This window comes from Vigna umbellata, chromosome 7, assembly GCF_029865625.1.
Source record: "Vigna umbellata cultivar VRB3 chromosome 7, Vumbellata_1.0, whole genome shotgun sequence".
Taxonomy (NCBI): Eukaryota; Viridiplantae; Streptophyta; class Magnoliopsida; order Fabales; family Fabaceae; genus Vigna; species Vigna umbellata.
Window position 1 is genome coordinate 13,219,829 of NC_142171.1, and position 17,976 is coordinate 13,237,804.

At 31.1% G+C, this 17,976-nt stretch overlaps 1 pseudogene; it reads left to right on the plus strand.

The window, feature by feature from the left end:
• Nucleotides 1-1,344: 1,344 nt before the first annotated feature.
• Nucleotides 1,345-6,062, plus strand: LOC148195184 (uncharacterized; annotated as a pseudogene).
• The last annotated feature ends 11,914 nt before the right edge of the window (nt 6,063-17,976 follow it).

Genomic DNA, 17,976 nt, shown 5'->3' on the forward strand with positions numbered 1-17,976 from the left:
CATTTTTCTTCTTTAAAAGATAAATTTATATAGAACTTAAGAAAAAATTATCACTTTAAATTCCTTTATGACCAATGAGAGATTTTAAACTTAGATAGCTTCATCTTTTTGTGTGGATGTAGATGTGCATTAAATGTCAATCTTCTCTTCAAGTAACATCTTGATGTAAAATAGTTTCATTACTTTTCTCATATATTAGTCAAAAAATACTTGTGGATTTTTTTATATTTGTGGGTAGATATTTTTATATTTTATTTTTAAAAATTTTAATAAGATTATTTAAAAACAAATCTTTAAAATACAAACTTAGATAAAAAATAATTTTTAGATATAATTCAAATTAAATTACTCAATAAAATGTTACTTGAAATAAAATTGGTCTTTTTAAGAAGAATATTTAAATGAATTGTTCCAAAATATAGATTTTAAAAAATTAATCCTTTACAAAAATAAACATTTCTTAACTTTAATTGTAGGCGCAGGAATGAATAACTTTTTTCTTTCAAAAGAAAATAAATTATTAATTTATCATTTTTAAAGTATATGTACAGTAAATGTCTGCATATCTTATTTTAAAAGTATATGATTAAGTGATATGTGTCCGTAACATCAAAAAGTGAGGAAAACATCGTCCAGACTTCCATGCTCACAAAAATATCTGAAATTGACAAATGTCCTAAAAATTAAAAGAAAAATGATTGTAATTAATAGCATTTAATCACATCATTTATGACTAAAATGTTAAACGTTGGCACAAACCATAATTAATTAGATTCATCGTGTTGTTTTTTAAAGTTTAGTGATTTTGAGTTTTTCAGTAATTAAATGGTGCTATTTTCTGGTTATAATATCTGTTAAAGTATGGGAAAAATAAGGTATAAATATACATTAACTAACAATTTAATGATACACCATCATTGAACATTTAATTTGTAAAATGGATTTGGACACATTTTAATCCACATTTTTCTAAAAATTTATATATTGTTTTTTTATGGAGAGGTTAGGTTCAATGTTTCTAAGTATTAATAGAAAAACCTTATAATTCTGGTTTCAATAACACGTAATCAATAACAGAATGGTTGCATAGCAGAGGAATCTTTTCTGTTTTAGTGAACATTCTAGAACAATAATGAGCTGTCAATAGGTAGTACAAAATCTGTTTTTATCCTCTAAGATTTAGGACACCTATTCCTCTTGCACAGAATATATACGATGTAATCATTTTGAGAAATATAGATTGACTTTTATGCAAATTCCCTTTCTTCTATTTTTACTGTTATGTTTTCTGTTATGGTATCAAGAGCCCTCTAAAGGTTCAAGCTTTTTTAGCTTACCTCTTTCATGGCCGATTCAGGCTCCTCTGGAAATGAGGACGAAAATATTCTACCTCCTCCTATCTTTGTTGATCCCAACCAAAATCCTTCCAGCCCCTTCTACATACACCCAAGTGAGAGCCCTTCATCTGTTGTGGTCTCCCCACCTCTTTCGGCCAACAACTTCCAGTCATGGTCTCGTTCCTTCCGAATGGCCCTCATCTCTAAAAACAAGATGGGTTTCCTCAATGGCAACATCCCCATCCCAGCACACACTGATCCCTTATACCCCTCTTGGGAGAGATGTAACACTCTGTTAATGTCATGGATCCTCAATTCTCTTTCTCCTTCAATCGCTCAAAGTGTTGTGTTTTTCGAACGAGCTATTGATGTCTGGACTGATCTTCGCGAGCGTTTTTCTCAAGGAGATTTGCTTCGAGTCGCTGAGTTACAGGAAGAAATCTTTTCTCTCAAACAAGGTGCGCTCTCCGTCACCGACTTCTACACCCATCTAAAATCACTCTGGGAAGAGTTGGACAACTACCGAACACTGACTCCTTGTTCTTGCTCTGCTCGCACCTACCATTCACAGGACTTCATCATCCGTTTTCTGAAAGGGCTCGACGATCGATTTGCCATGGTTCGCTCACAAATCTTATTACTTGACCCTCTTCCCTCTGCTAATCGTGTTTTCTCCATGATCATCCAACATGAGCGCCAACAGCATCACCCATCTTCTCCCATGGAAACCAATCCCTTCATCAATGTCATCTCTGGTAAAGGTCGAGGCTATCCACAGCACGGGGGGACAAAACCAACTCGCAAATGTGAATTTTGTGGCCGCCTCGGACACACTGTTGATTCGTGCTTCCAAAAAAACAATATTAACCCGACAAAGTGCACCCATTGTGATCGTGTTGGACATAACAGTGATGTGTGTTATACCAAATTTGGCTATCCCCCTGGACATCCCAAATATCCAGGAAAACCACGCCTTTTCAATCACAGGAACACCTTTGGTAGCAGCGGCACAACTGTCGGAGGCAACGTGAACAATGTTACTGCTTCTTCCTCTTCAGCTGATGCGCCGGCCCTAATTCATGAAGGAGAAAGAAAAGATGTTTCAACTCTGGGCCAAGGTCTTCACATTACTACGGCCCAATTCCAACAACTGATGAGCCTTCTTAACAAAGCTTCTGGATCTGGTGGGGGAAACTCAGAAATCCCTTCAAGGGCCAATCTCACTCACTCAAACCCAAACCAATCTCACAACTCTGGTCTTGGCAGTAGGTTTATTTCCATTAACACCGCACATACACTCAATAATTTTTCACACACCACACCATGGGTAATTGATTCCGGAGCCACCGATCACATCACAACTTCACTAGATCATTTTTTTGAGTATTCTGAAATCCAGCCATTAAACATCAATCTACCAAATGGGTCTACTGTTCAGGCCCATATATCTGGAAGCATACAATTTTCTCCGGATTTCATTATTCATGATGTTCTTCTGGTTCCAAACTTTATTTTTAATTTATTATCTCTTCCTAAATTATTAACCACTATTCCTTGCCGTATCATTTTCTCAAATGATTTCTCTAATATTCTTTGTCAAATACAGGACATGAACACATTGAAGATGATTGGTTCAGCTGACTTAAAGGAAGGACTTTTTCATTTGACAATCGGAAAGGAAAGAAACCCATCTACCAACAATATTACCACCACCATCAATAACTCCAACCTTTGGCACTTTAGATTAGGACACTTATCTAGTAGCCGCCTTAATGTCTTGAATCAACAATTTCCTTTTATTTCAAAGGATTCTCATGAAATCTGTGACATTTGTCATTTAGCTAAACAAAAGAAATTGCCTTATTCTCCTAGCTCTAGTAGAGGTTCTAAAATTTTTGAATTGATTCATATGGATATTTGGGGTCCCTTTTCCAAAACATCTATTCATGGGCACAAGTATTTTCTCACTATACTTGATGATTTTAGTAGATACACATGGGTTGTTTTATTAAAATCAAAAGGTGAAGTGAGAATGCACATACACAATTTTATTAACTTAGTTGAAAATCAATTTGAAACCACAATTAAATGTATCCGATCCGATAATGGATCAGAATTTTTTCTAAAAGACCTTTTCAATTCTAAAGGAATTATACATCAAACTAGTTGTGTTTACACACCTCAACAAAATGGGAGAGTGGAACGCAAACACCAGCATATTCTTAATGTTGCCAGGGCTCTCATGTTTCAATCCAAAATCCCATCAAATTTTTGGTCCTATGCTATCAAACATGCTGTTTTTATCATTAACCGTGTTCCCTCACCCATCATTTCACATAAAACACCTTTTGAACTTCTAAATAAAGTTCCGCCTGACTTTTCAATGATCAAAATCTTTGGTTGTTTATGTTATGCATCCACTCACAATCAAACTCATAAATTTGAACCTCGATCTAGAAAAGGTGTTTCTTTGGGTTTACAAAATGGCACAAAAGGATATGTTATTCTAGACATTAATACAAGAGAAATTTTCATTTCTAGAAATGTTATTTTCCATGAAACAGTGTTTCCTTTCCACACTTCTCCCTCACTCCCTACACTTATAACCCAACATACCTTAACCATAGAACCACACCCAGACCCTCTATCCACACCACAAGGTAAACCCCCAGAAACTCAACCCCCCAACCCAAACACGTCTTCATCTTTACCAGAACAAAGTTTCTCCCTTTTCCCTGAAACCACAACCTCCAACCCTAATTCCATTTCACCAGAAATCCAAACCCGCCACACACCAACCCCAATTGTTGTCCCACCACCGCGCCGTTCAGAACGTGACACCCATCCTCCTCCATACCTTTCCGAATATCAATACAAGCTTCCTTCCCTTAAGTCTGCACAATCATCCACAAGATGTTCACATCCGATTCAACGTTTTATCTCCTACACCAATGTTTCCCCTTCACATCATCGTTTTCTCATGGCCATATCTTCTGAGCGTGAACCTGCCAGTTTCTATGAAGCAGTGAAGCTACAGTGTTGGCGTGACGCCATGCAATGTGAGATCAAAGCCCTCGAGTTGAATCATACTTGGGATGTGGTTGAGACTCCTCCCTCTGTTCGACCCATAGGTTGCAAGTGGGTATACAAAATCAAGAGGTTACCCGATGGCAGCATAGAGCGCTACAAAGCGCGATTGGTAGCAAAGGGGTATTCACAAATTGAAGGCATCGATTATTTCGAAACATTCTCCCCAGTCGTCAAAATGACCACTGTTCGTATAATCCTTGCCTTAGCTTCTATCAACCACTGGCACATCCAACAATTAGATGTCAGTAATGCTTTCCTACATGGAGACCTTGTGGAGGATGTCTACATGGAGATGCCACCGGGATTATCAGGAGACCGTTCTGGTCAAAGCTGCAAATTGCGCAAATCCCTCTACGGGCTGAAGCAATCCAGCAGGAAATGGTATGAAAAGTTATCTACTTTGTTGTTAACATGTGGTTATAAACAAGCATGGTTCAGTTTTTACTGCCTTGATAATATATGTGGATGATATTGTGCTAACTGGTAACTCTGTTCAAGAAATCAACCACATCAAACAGATCCTTCACAGCCATTTTCATATCAAGGATTTAGGAAAGCTTAAGTACTTCCTAGGAATTGAAGTGGCTCACTCTTCAAAGGGGATTTCACTTTGTCAACGCAAGTACTGCTTAGACTTGCTTATGGATTCAGGAATGCTTGGCTGCAAACCCTCTTCCACTCCAATGGACAACACTCTTAGGCTTCACAATGATACTTCTGGCTATCTTGATGATCCCTTGCCATATAGGCGCCTTGTCGGCCGATTGGTTTATTTGACAAATACTCGCCCTGATATTGTTTTTGCAACACAACAACTGAGTCAATTCATGTCCAAGCCCACCAAAGCTCATCATGCTGCGGCCATGCATGTTCTTCGTTACCTTAAAGGTTGCCCGGGTACAGGTCTATTCTTCCCTAGAATCTGTCCTACTCACGTTTCTGGTTTTAGTGATGCCGATTGGGCCACCTGTGTGGATTCAAGACGCTCCATCACGGGTTATTGTTTTTTCATTGGAAGCTCTCTTATCTCATGGAAAATCAAGAAACAAACCACTGTGTCACGATCATCCTCCGAGGCTGAATATAGAGCCCTCGCTTCCGCTACTTGCGAGTTACAATGGATCAATTATTTGCTCAAAGATCTACATATTTTCCCCTCTCAGATTTCTCTACTTTACTGTGACAACAACAGTGCCCTTCACATTGCTGCCAATCCCGTATTCCATGAAAGAACGAAACATCTAGATATAGACTGTCACATTGTGCGTGAAAAATCCCAGGAAGGCTTGATGAAACTACTCCCTGTTCCTTCTGCCAACCAGCTTGCGGATATTTTCACAAAAGCCTTACCTCCACATTCCTTCAAGCTCAACTTATCCAAGCTGCAGTTACAAAACATTTTTGCACCTCCAGCTTGTGGGGGGCTAATAGAAAAACCTTATAATTCTGGTTTCAATAACACGTAATCAATAACAGAATGGTTGCATAGCAGAGGAATCTTTTCTGTTTTAGTGAACATTCTAGAACAATAATGAGCTGTCAATAGGTAGTACAAAATCTGTTTTTATCCTCTAAGATTTAGGACACCTATTCCTCTTGCACAGAATATATACGATGTAATCATTTTGAGAAATATAGATTGACTTTTATGCAAATTCCCTTTCTTCTATTTTTACTGTTATGTTTTCTGTTAAGTATAAAATGAAAATGAAACATTGTTTTTTTCCTTTGTATGGAAAATTTAGTTTGATGTTTCTAAGTCTCTTAAAACCTACTTCTACCCCTATGAGGTATGGCAGCGCTGAGAGCACACACAACGTAGTTATTCATTACACGTTTCACCAATTAAATTTTTTTCTCTTATTTCTTTTATTAATGGTCAGGTATTTGTTTGTAGAATAATTCTTTTTTTATTCAATTTTTATAGTTATCCATGAATACCTCCTAAAAATAAAAAATATTTTAATATATTTTATATATTTTCTGTCGTAGCATAATTGTATAAGATTTGTTCTTTTTGTTAAAAGTCAACTTAATCAATCATTTAAAAAATGATTCTCCATAGACCTTTCTACATTAATTAAAGCATGTGCACTATTTCTCGAATTTAAAAAGAAATAAATTTTAAATAAATAAATATAAAAAATCTATGAACATTATAGTTATTTTTAGTTTATTATAAAATATAGTTTTCTATAACTTTATTTATTATTATGTTAGATAACTAATTAATCAATTGAATATTAAAATAGAGATGTGAAAAGTAATATAATGATATAGATATGTATATATATTAAAGCATGAGATCATTGGAAGTTCAAATAAGTTTAATTTGAAAAGAAAGATGATATAATTATTTTGGATGCTTTTAAGTGATTGTAAATATAATATATGCTTATGAAATTTGTGGAAGGATAAATCAACATTACATACACTATTTTAAGCATCAATTTAGACAATCAAATAATAAAGACTAAAGTTGACTTCGTAAGAGAAAGAGAGACAATATAGTCTTTTATCCTCTAAAGCAAGTAATGTTTAAGTGATAAGAGATTGTTCAAACATTAAATAATGGAGGTGGTGAAATATAAACAAGATCATGTATTTATGTGTCAACATTTAATAAAAAGATGTATTTATTGATTTTTGAACTTGTTAGACTCTATCAATAATTATTGTCAAGCAAGTATTGAGATGATGCTCAATATTGCTTAAGTGTTGTGAAAATCAACAAATGAGAGGTTAAATGAGTTATCTCTCTCTAGAATTGGTATCACTTAAGTGATGTGATGAAGTTTTCTTTTGAGTAAGGAAGCAAGATTGTTCGAGTGAGTTAAGTTATAGTTCAAGTTATGTGCCTTTAGTAGTAATGCACGGAGATGTGAGATGTATTATATATATATATATATATATATATATATATATATATATATATATATATATATTTTAATGGGATAAAAATTTGATATGCATGTGATATGATGTTATGATGTGAGACACAAGCATATGTATGATATAGACTGTGTTGTACATTGTATATATGATGTTTGTATGAAATAATAACTTTTTATGAGTGTGATTCTTTTATGGTGTGTTATCTTTCATGAGTATAATATAGTCTTTGATGGATGTATTATCCTTTACAATATCCAATGAGGAACACCTCATATGTTATTATGACCCCCTAAATGTTACAATTTAAGTACATAATTTAGTAAGAAAACGATACATCTTATATTACTAATGTTTTGATAATGTAATTTAAAACATAAGATAGTGCAAAGTTGAAGGATGTTTATGCATCATACTATTACAAAGTATACAAAGTAGGTACATGAACTACCATAACATAATTGAGAATAAATTTATAATATGTTTTTTATAAGTGTTAGGGTTTGGTTGGACATGCTTAAGGAGTCTTGGAGAAGTCATCAAATGTAACAAGGTATATTACTTCGTTAGAATTATTGTATTCATATATGAAGTGATTTTGCTTTTATTTGTTGTGTATGTTATAATATAGTGTGATGTGACCTATATGTGGATGTGTTAGTTTATATATATATATATATATATATATATATATATATATATATATATATTATGAGAAGATGATGTTAAAAATGGTAATAGTAAGAATATACAAATTAAATAATTTATCTTCATATATTTTCCAGCTAATAGGTTCAATTATGCAATTTTTTTTATTAATATATGTATTTAGTATTATTTTTTTGTACAATGACCTAATAATAATTTCATTTTCAACTTCACTATAATTAAATATTTGTTCCCTTTAATATTGTGTAAAATATTAAATGATCTTTTTTACATATATAGTAGCACCTTTCTTTCTTCCTTTTCTTATCAAAAAATTATAAAGGTGAAGAGTGACTTTTACAAAAAAAGAGAAATATAAGTAATTATGTTGTATTTATATATTGTGTCATAAATAAATAATCCCTAATTATCTACCTCTCAAAAAGTCTAACAAACTCAAACATCTTTGCAACACTACACACGAGATTCAAAACAAAAATATTAAAATAAATCATTTTACATTGAAATTACATTAACTATGATGTTTATAGTGCACATATATATTAATTTCCAAGAAAAACATAATAGTATGAAAAGAGTGAAATTAAAGCATTGATAGATAGAGATGATATTTTGGAATGAGTTGCACAATAATTTTGATGGGTCCACCTTTGTTTGGAGTCTTGCTAATTTTTCTTAAATAATGTATGCAATGAACGTCGTTTCATGAGAGACAAAGTTATGAGTTTTCAAAGCTCTTGTGCTGCCAAATAACTATATATAGAGATACTTTTGAAACACCCCATTTAGAATATCTTCATGTGCAACATACTAAGCTACAATCTCAACAATTTCAATATCAACAACACTTCATAATAAAAATTAAATTCACTTTTTTTTTTCAAAATCATAGGAAGTTGTTTGTTTTCCATGTATTACTAATATACAAGTGTTAATAATGTTAAGAATAATTTGAATTTGAATCTAAAATTTCATAGTAGTTAAAATAACAAAGTTAAATACACAAAAAAAAAACCCATAAATTTAATATTTCAAAATTTTGAATTAAAAATAATTAATTCCGATTGGACTCAACTAGTTGATAGAATAACACTTCTCAATTAAATCTTAAACTACTCACAAATAGATTCAAAGAACTAAGGATACGAAGAGTTAAAAATAATAAATCAAAATTAGAAATGCTAAAAGTGCTTTATTATTAATTGTTTTTTAATTAGTGGGATTTGTTTATAAAACACAGTAAATCAATTTATAATGAAAAAAGAAAATAGAATTTATTAAGACCAAAAAATAAGTCTCCTTGATCTAAAGTAATTTACGTTTTCTAAATTTATCTACACGATGTTAAAATATTTTCGTGACTCGATAAATTAAGGACATGAAAGTTATCGAAATTTTTCAACTTACAAAGACGAAATCTTCACAATCACACACTTTAGTAAAAAAATCTTTTTATATAAGTTAAAAAAGATATTTTATACTGATTTTCAAATCGGTATAAAATTGAGGAGAGAAAGTATTTGACTTTTTATACCGATTATGAAACCGGTGTAAAAAGTTCACTTTCCATTAGTGTACTCATTACTGTACTCATGAAACATATCAACACCTTCCTTCCATAAAATCTTTCACTAATGGGGCTAAATAAACATCAATATCATTTTCTGGTTGTCTTGGACTTGAGATTGTCAAGGCCAACATCACATACTTGTGTTTCATTCACAACCAAAGAAGTAAATTGTAAATCACTAACATCACTAATCACAAGCTATGTTTACCGATCAAGTTGTCATATTGATTCCATTTGTAGCAAGTCCAAACCTAATGTTTCTTGAATCATTAGAGAATTTACAATACAAAAAAACTTGGTATTACTAGCAGATATATGTCGTCGGTAACGTTCCAAATTTGTCGGTATTTCATGGTTTTTGATGGATTACCTATGGGCTAACATCTGTCAGTGTCCTTGTCGGAAACAGTTACAGATGGCTTATGGCCACTGGTAATTACTAATGGATGAATTCGTTGGTAATTACGGACGAACTATATCCACTGATGATCTGTCGATAATATGTGAAATAGGTTGATGCGCAATTGACACCATTTGCTTCCTACCACATTCAACCTAAACATAATCAGAGACAATCAAAGGCAACCAAAATCACATAATCTAGATATATCTAAACATAAATCAACCAATGCAGTAGTGACAATGAAGTCCATATCATTAAAAACATAAAATAATGTCATATATACTACAAAACATAATATAATGTCAATAATACAATCCTATAATATATACATAACTTATGTCATAATTGATAGGAAATGAATGAAGATTTGTACCATACGAACGACATGCTCATGAGTGGTAATTGAACCACTTGTATGTATAACATCACCTTTTTCTGAAGCCTTATTCCTTTGTGGGGTAGCACATTTGTTGCGGTAATCTGGTGAATTCCAATGTACTAACAACGAACTCCATATGTGCTCCCCAACCCAATAGGGAACATGGAATCAATATTCTTCCATTGCAAACCATCTACCAGATGCCTCAAATTCCAATCTTTTATACGACAATCTGCATCATCTCATGAGTTTTACATCATTTGCATTATAAATAATTTTTCCAAGTGTGAAACAAGAGGAAGATACCATAAAAGCTTTGTAGGAGGACTCTTACTATCACATTCAGACTCACCCTCTTTTTGTTTGTATCGTGATACCCTACATTGTGACATTGATGTAACGCGACAAATTCACTCTAATACTAGACATAATCGTTTGGACATGCAAGATTTTTTTGATATTCCATGCCCATGGGACACAATATCTTCTTTGCAACATAATTGCGTGTTGACATTGTGTTACCTTTAGGAAGCATGTCATTCAACAACTCAAGCAATTTTGTGAAGCTTTTATTAGTCAACCAACCCATTTTTGGCCTTAACATTGAACAATTTTAATACTGCTGACGATTGATAAGTGTGATAATTATCTATTATTCACACTTATTAGAACCCCTTATTTGGAGAGCTTTGAGGGCTTCTAGGGGCTTGCAGGAACAACCCCTTCTTCTTCATTGTATCTCCATCTTCTTCCATAGTCATTTTGTAAGCATGATGCTCTCCATGAACCCATCTTATTTGGGGCAGTTGTAGCCATCAAACTCTCTTATAATTTGTAAAAGCTTTGATTATATATATGTCTCTTCCATTAAATGCTAGTTTTCTTATTTCTATGTTTAATGTTTGCTTGAATGGGGACGTTCATAGCTTGATTCGTGGTTTATAAGGTTTTGGGAAGAATTTATTGAAACCTATACTTGAAACAAGTTATCCAGTGGGCCTTGTATTTAGGGATGGAGCTTGACCCATTAGTTGTCTTAAATCCTAGATCTTAAGGCAAGTTTTCTAGTTAAGTGTTCAAGGGATTGACACTTAGCTAAGAAACCTTAGCTCTTTTACCTAAGGGATTAGGGTTTGAGTATTCTTGTGGGTTGATATTAGTGTTTGATAGAGAGGAGATGAGTTTGCTTGAGCACGAGAGTGAAGTCGGTGAAATCTACCCTAGCAATGTCATTCCATACCATTTCTGACCTTTTTCCACTCTTATGTGTCTCCAACTACCAAAGTCCACTCTTTATTTCTTTGTTTTTATTTATATTCACATATCTCCATATTCTTTAGTCTAGATGATTTGTTAATCGTGCAATTATTTAGTATTTCACGAGTCTCTTGGGAAACGATACTTGGTCTTATAATGTTTTATTACTTGAACGATTTGGTGCATTTGCTAATGAGTTAACAACAATCATGTATACTTAGTGCATTCTGCATACAAAGGTTTTTTTTGCGTCACTACACAAGTTGTCATACACATGATCACATTGAAAGGAATCATGTCTAACATCATATATCATGTCCTCTAACTGATCACCCATGTCTAAATCAACTTCTTCTGCTTCTACTCGAGACTCATCTACACTTGGCATTTATATTAATTCACCATGCAATGTCCAATTTGTGTAGCTCTTTAGGAATCTGTCATAAGGAAAATACTCTCGAATAACTTCACTTGGTAGTTTTCGCTCATTCAAACAATCAACACACAGATAATAGAATATTATGTTATTGTCTGGGACATTTATCTTTGCAAATTCATGAAATCTTTCTCCTTCACTCTCATATTCATTTTTTTTTTCATATAAAATTTATCTAACTTCATTGTTGTGTGTGAAACCCAACACTTATACTTTTAGGTGGAGCTAAGAAACAACTAACCACACAGTCCAATCTGTGCACTCAACCCTATTATCAAACCACAACGTAAATAATTAATCAATAGATTTAGTTAAATATGCCTCATTTCAAAGTATTTAAATGGAAATATTTTCCTCTTTTAAGGTAAAAAACATTCTCTTATGTTCATTGTCAACATAGTTATTCTATGTTGTTAAACAGTTAAAAGTCATATCAATTCAAGAGACTAATATCTCATTACTAACCAATCATACTAATGAGGACTCATTTTAATGTCCATTTTTCTTTCTCCTAGAAATTATTTGGTGGTTTTGATCACCAGTAAAAATCCAAAACCTCTAGTATCACTATCAAATTCTACACGATAGATAATATAAAAAAAATTGTATGATTTTGCAATGGGAACAAAACTTTCTTCCATCCTCATTCTATCTTATTGAACCTTTTTTCCCATTATTGTTTCTTCTTCTTTATCATGGATCATTGGTGGTTGAAGATGGGTTCAAAATATGAATTTCAACCCCTAAGTGGTCCTGTAATAGTTCACATGTTTTCAAGCTAATAAAATCAGTGAATTCTTATATACACTAGTTTAGGCTATATTTGAGAAGGCTGAGAAGTGTGCACTAGACATATTTTTACTTAGAAAGTTTTCAATATTCTACCTGCTATATTTATTCATTTGACTTCTTTTTAAGCTAAGTTAAAAATGTGTATAACTGTGTTGAACCAACTGAAAGGGTAATGTCTTGCTCTGTTTCTTGTTTGCTCTCAATTTCGCTAATACTAAATTAGCTTGAAGTTTCTAAATGGTTTCCATAAAATTAGATAGAAAGTTACATTGAACAAAAGTGTATTAGGATTGAGTTTTTTATTGGAGTTGTTTCAAGTCTTAGCTGATAAGATAAGCTATCAAAAAGAGTTCACTCTCAAAACCAGGGCAAAGGTGACATGACCAACCTTAGCACTTATTTCCACCAATAACTTTCACATAGGCCTAGTTGTTGCAATTATCATAATCTTACTAGTGTTTTCCATTGGAAATAAATGTTTCACCCTACAAAACCAACCTCTCCACATCCAATTTGCATATAATATACACTGCAAGGAGACAACATAGAATAACACGAAAAATACAAGAAGAGGCTCGAACCTTACTTAGACTATACTTCACCAAAATCGTAAACAAGGACAACCATTATTTGTAGCGATAAGAGCGAGAGGAACGATAGAATACACCACCAAAGGTGAACAAAACACCATCGACGCCACCAAAGCACGAGAACCGCAATGACAGGCCACCACTGATTAACCAATCATGATAGAACCTTCGACTGAAGCATTGAACAACAACAATGGGAGCAGTGTTGGGGGACGACGATGAGGAGAAGGCTTGAGGTGTAGGGAGGTGCAGAGAACGCTTAGAGAAGAAATTGAGACGCGTAGAGTGTTGCGAAAAAAAATAATTAAACATTCAATATCGATAATAGTGACTAACCAGTATAAAAAAACTTCTTCAATATAACAAAATGTCATTATATCACTTTCTATACTGGTTGTAGGTTTAACCAATATAAAAAGTGTTATATTTTATTATTATTTTGTAGCTACGTTATTTTTTATACAAGGTAAATTATAACTCATATAAAAATCGTTATAAAAATTGTGTTTTTCACTAGTAATAATGAAATTTTATTTGAAATATTCTACACGTGAAAATAAAGAGTTTTCATGAAGTTGCTAAAAAAAATAATTTTTTTGTACATGAATAATTGGAAATAACATTACCTATTCATATTACTATTACATTTATTTAAACAATTTTTTTAACTAAATGGTTAAAACTTATTTTGCATTTAACATCGTAATATGGTGAATAAAAAAAATACTAACTGCCTTTCTTGCTTTCTTTTATTCGATATTTTGGTATCCTATTATATATGTTTTTTTTTCTTCAGATTATTAGCATTCAAATTTTAAAAACGTACATAAATTTTTTTCTTTAATCCACAATTATACAAACATTGATTTATTCTATTTAATTAACTAAATTATTTCTTCGTAGTTACCTAAATAAATGTCAAGTTAGATTCAATTGACTCAAAGAAATAACACATCCAAATTCAGAGGTCGAATTAAAATCATGAAAATAAAATAGAGAACCAAAAATGAAACTAAAGAGTAGCAAAATTATAGTTCAGTCAAAACGTACAAAAAAAACATTATTCAAACATAACGAGGACATAAATCCATCATTCAAAATCCCAAGGCTCATGCATGTAACTTCATTTTCTCATTAATTGTTTGGCAGAAGAAGACCAATATATTAACAACCTCCTAACCTCTCACCTACAATTATCATACATACATATATATACATGCATACATATATATATATACACACACATATACATATATATATATATATATATATATATATATATATATATATATTTCTTTTTAATATTTTTTAATGAATAGGTTTCATATATCTTTCATTAGACTTTACATTAAGTGAATTTTGATTAGTTTTTCTTTAATTTTTATAATATTTTAGTATATTATAGATAATTGATACTACTTAAAGTGTTAATCTACATAGTTCAGTGTTTTATTTGCATGACTTAAGAAAGGGTCAGAGTTGTTAATTGTAAGAACAGGTTCATTGGTTGTGGGTAGGTATAAAGGGAAATGAGAATTGGCCACACATTCATGCATTGTCTCTTCCCCAATGCCATGGGAAATATTTTTGTTTGATAATAATTCATGTCACATCATACACTTTCCTCATTTTAGGACTTCTAAACCTATTGTTTGGTACTTGTATTCTCTCTTCCTACTTATGATGTTAAACTAACCCATTTCACAAAAGAAAAAGTTTAATCAATGATTGTCAAGTAGAACATATTTTCTTCACCCTCAAATGCTACAAATTAATAGATTAATTCAAGATAAAACAAAAATTAAATGAAGGGTGTTTTAGGAACGACGTTATTTAAAAAGATTATATATCTTTTTTTAAAAGTTATTATTTATATCTGGACAACATAAAAAGAAATATTATGAATTTTATAGTATATATGAATTTCATAGAAGAAGGTACAGTAGTTGGACCCACCTTCATTAGAATCTAGCTTTCTCCAATAATGTATTCATGGGATGAAACCTCGTTGCAAGAGAGACAAATTTTTTGGTCTGATAGTGTAGTAGGTTTTGTGGCAGTCACCAAACAAAAGAATAAGTCACAATAAAATAATGGAAAAATTTATTTATTTTTCATGCATACATTGTTAAAATAAGAGTTTAAAGCTAACTTGGTCTTAGTGTTATATAATTTAATTGATAGAATTACAAAAAGCTTTACAAAGACCATATTTTCAATATAATTTTTATATTAAAACCAACAAGTAAAATATATATATATATATATATATATATATATATATATATATATATATATATATAAGTTAAACTGAATTATTGTTGGACTAAATCGAATTCTAAAATTGTTAAGTAAACTTAATCGTGTAATTGTTTAAATTCATTAAGCTAGAGTTAAATAAAATAAATTAATTTTTCAGATTGAAGTATGGTTAATAAACATCTTCTTCTTCTTTTTTATGTAATATTTTACTTGATTTTAAGCTGTATTTAAAATGGTGTATTAAGGAAAAGAGAAAAAACAAAGACAAGAGATGTTATTGGAGTAATGAGAAAATTGAATTTTATTTAAGCTACATTAATCAATATCATTTTCCTTTATTGAACAATTTATAAGCTTTTATTCAAATAAAAAGTTGGTGTTAGTAGTGGATGTATATCACCTTTGAAGTATGGTATTTATGGTTTGGATAAACATGAAGAGAGAATATCTTAATGTCGAAGTTATACAAATTTGGCAACCACAAAAGTTCTTAGTAGTAATTTCTTAATTAGAATGTAAATACTTTTTACCAATATAATTAAAATGCAAATAATTTTATAACAACTCAAATGTTAATAAGTTGAATAAGACCCTTCGCATTCAAATATGTTTGAATACAATTTATTTATTTATTTTTTCTAGTTTCTGTTTTTTTTTAATAATAAAGTTCCCGAAAGCAAGTAACAGCTATTTCTTTTTCTTTTCTTTTTTTTTTCTTTTGGGTTTCACTTAATTTATGTACTTTTGTGTTGATCACTTCTTTGGGATAAGATGGAGTTGTTCATATATGTTACTCAACGTTTGTTCGTACTACTTCTCACGAAAAGATCGTGTGCTTTTGGATAAATATCCATTCTCACTATTACGTTGGATATAAAGTATTGTTTGCATGTTTGAGATATTTATTTCTCATTTATTTCATCTTCAAAAAGAAAATAATTTCACTTATGTAATATAAAACCTAATTAATTTCAAGCTTTACAATAAATCACTTGGTTTAACTTAAGAACTCAACGTTAATATCATCGATATTACTAACGGAAAAAAGTATATATATATATATATATATATATATATATATATATATATATATATATATATATATATATATATATATATAATTCAAAGTTGTCATAATCATAATTACTAGAAAAAAAAATTAATATACATATTTTGTGTATGTTCTCATTATTGTTAATTATTTGATATTTGTTATTATTGAATGAAGACAGATAACATGATCAAGATAGGAGATAAGAAGGTTATATACGTTGAAAGTGGTAAGTAGGAGAAGATTGAATGAAAAAAGAGAGTTTAGAAGTAGTTAAAAAATATATAAATTTTAATATTATTATAAATTATTATTATTATTATTGAATAAATTAAAGTGACATTGGTGTAAGCATACATAAAACTATGTTTTAGATGCTATATACGTATAATTTAATCTTTACATGACTCAGGGAATGATTGGTATTTTTGGATAAACAATACTAAACAGACTCGTTGTTTTAAATAGTTAGATTGTTTAGAAACTATTAGAATTCATTTAAAATGTATAATTCCATTGTTATTTAACCATGAATAATTATATTATAAGATGGGTATTTTTTTGTAAAGGTTTCCTAGGTTAACAGCCAATTATATAACAAAATTAAAATTATTTAAATATATTAGACATGATTCAGGTATAAATTATACATAAAAATAATATATATATTTATATATATATATATATATACATATATAATATTTTGACACGATTATTCATTTTAACACTCAAATGACATGTTCTAACTTTTAATAATGACTTTAATTTAACCGATCATATTGTATTATTTTACAAATTAATGACATGACGACGTGTGAAATAAATGTGAAATAAATGTATTTGACACGTGTGAAGGTATTAAGTCATTGAAACTCGTGTAAACTCTTATAAAAATGAATAAATTTTTGAATATTATGGAGATGAATGTGAAAGAGATAAAAAAAATAGTTGTATTATGACATAATGAACATGTGATGAATAGCATAGTAAACATGCATTATCAAGGTGATTTGGCTTGTATACGACACCAGAGGTATATGATATGAGAAGAGAAGAATGTGACATCAAACAGTTGCGTGAAGAGTGAGTTGGTGAGGTGTTCCTGGTCAAATTAAGGAGAAAAATAACCTCAAAAAAAGTGAGAAACGACACATCCAAAAGCATGAAACCACCTCAGAAGTTGTTATGCAAGTCACGGTTCTCTGAACCCACAAAAGAAACCACTATTTAAGGAGTTATGTTTCCCCC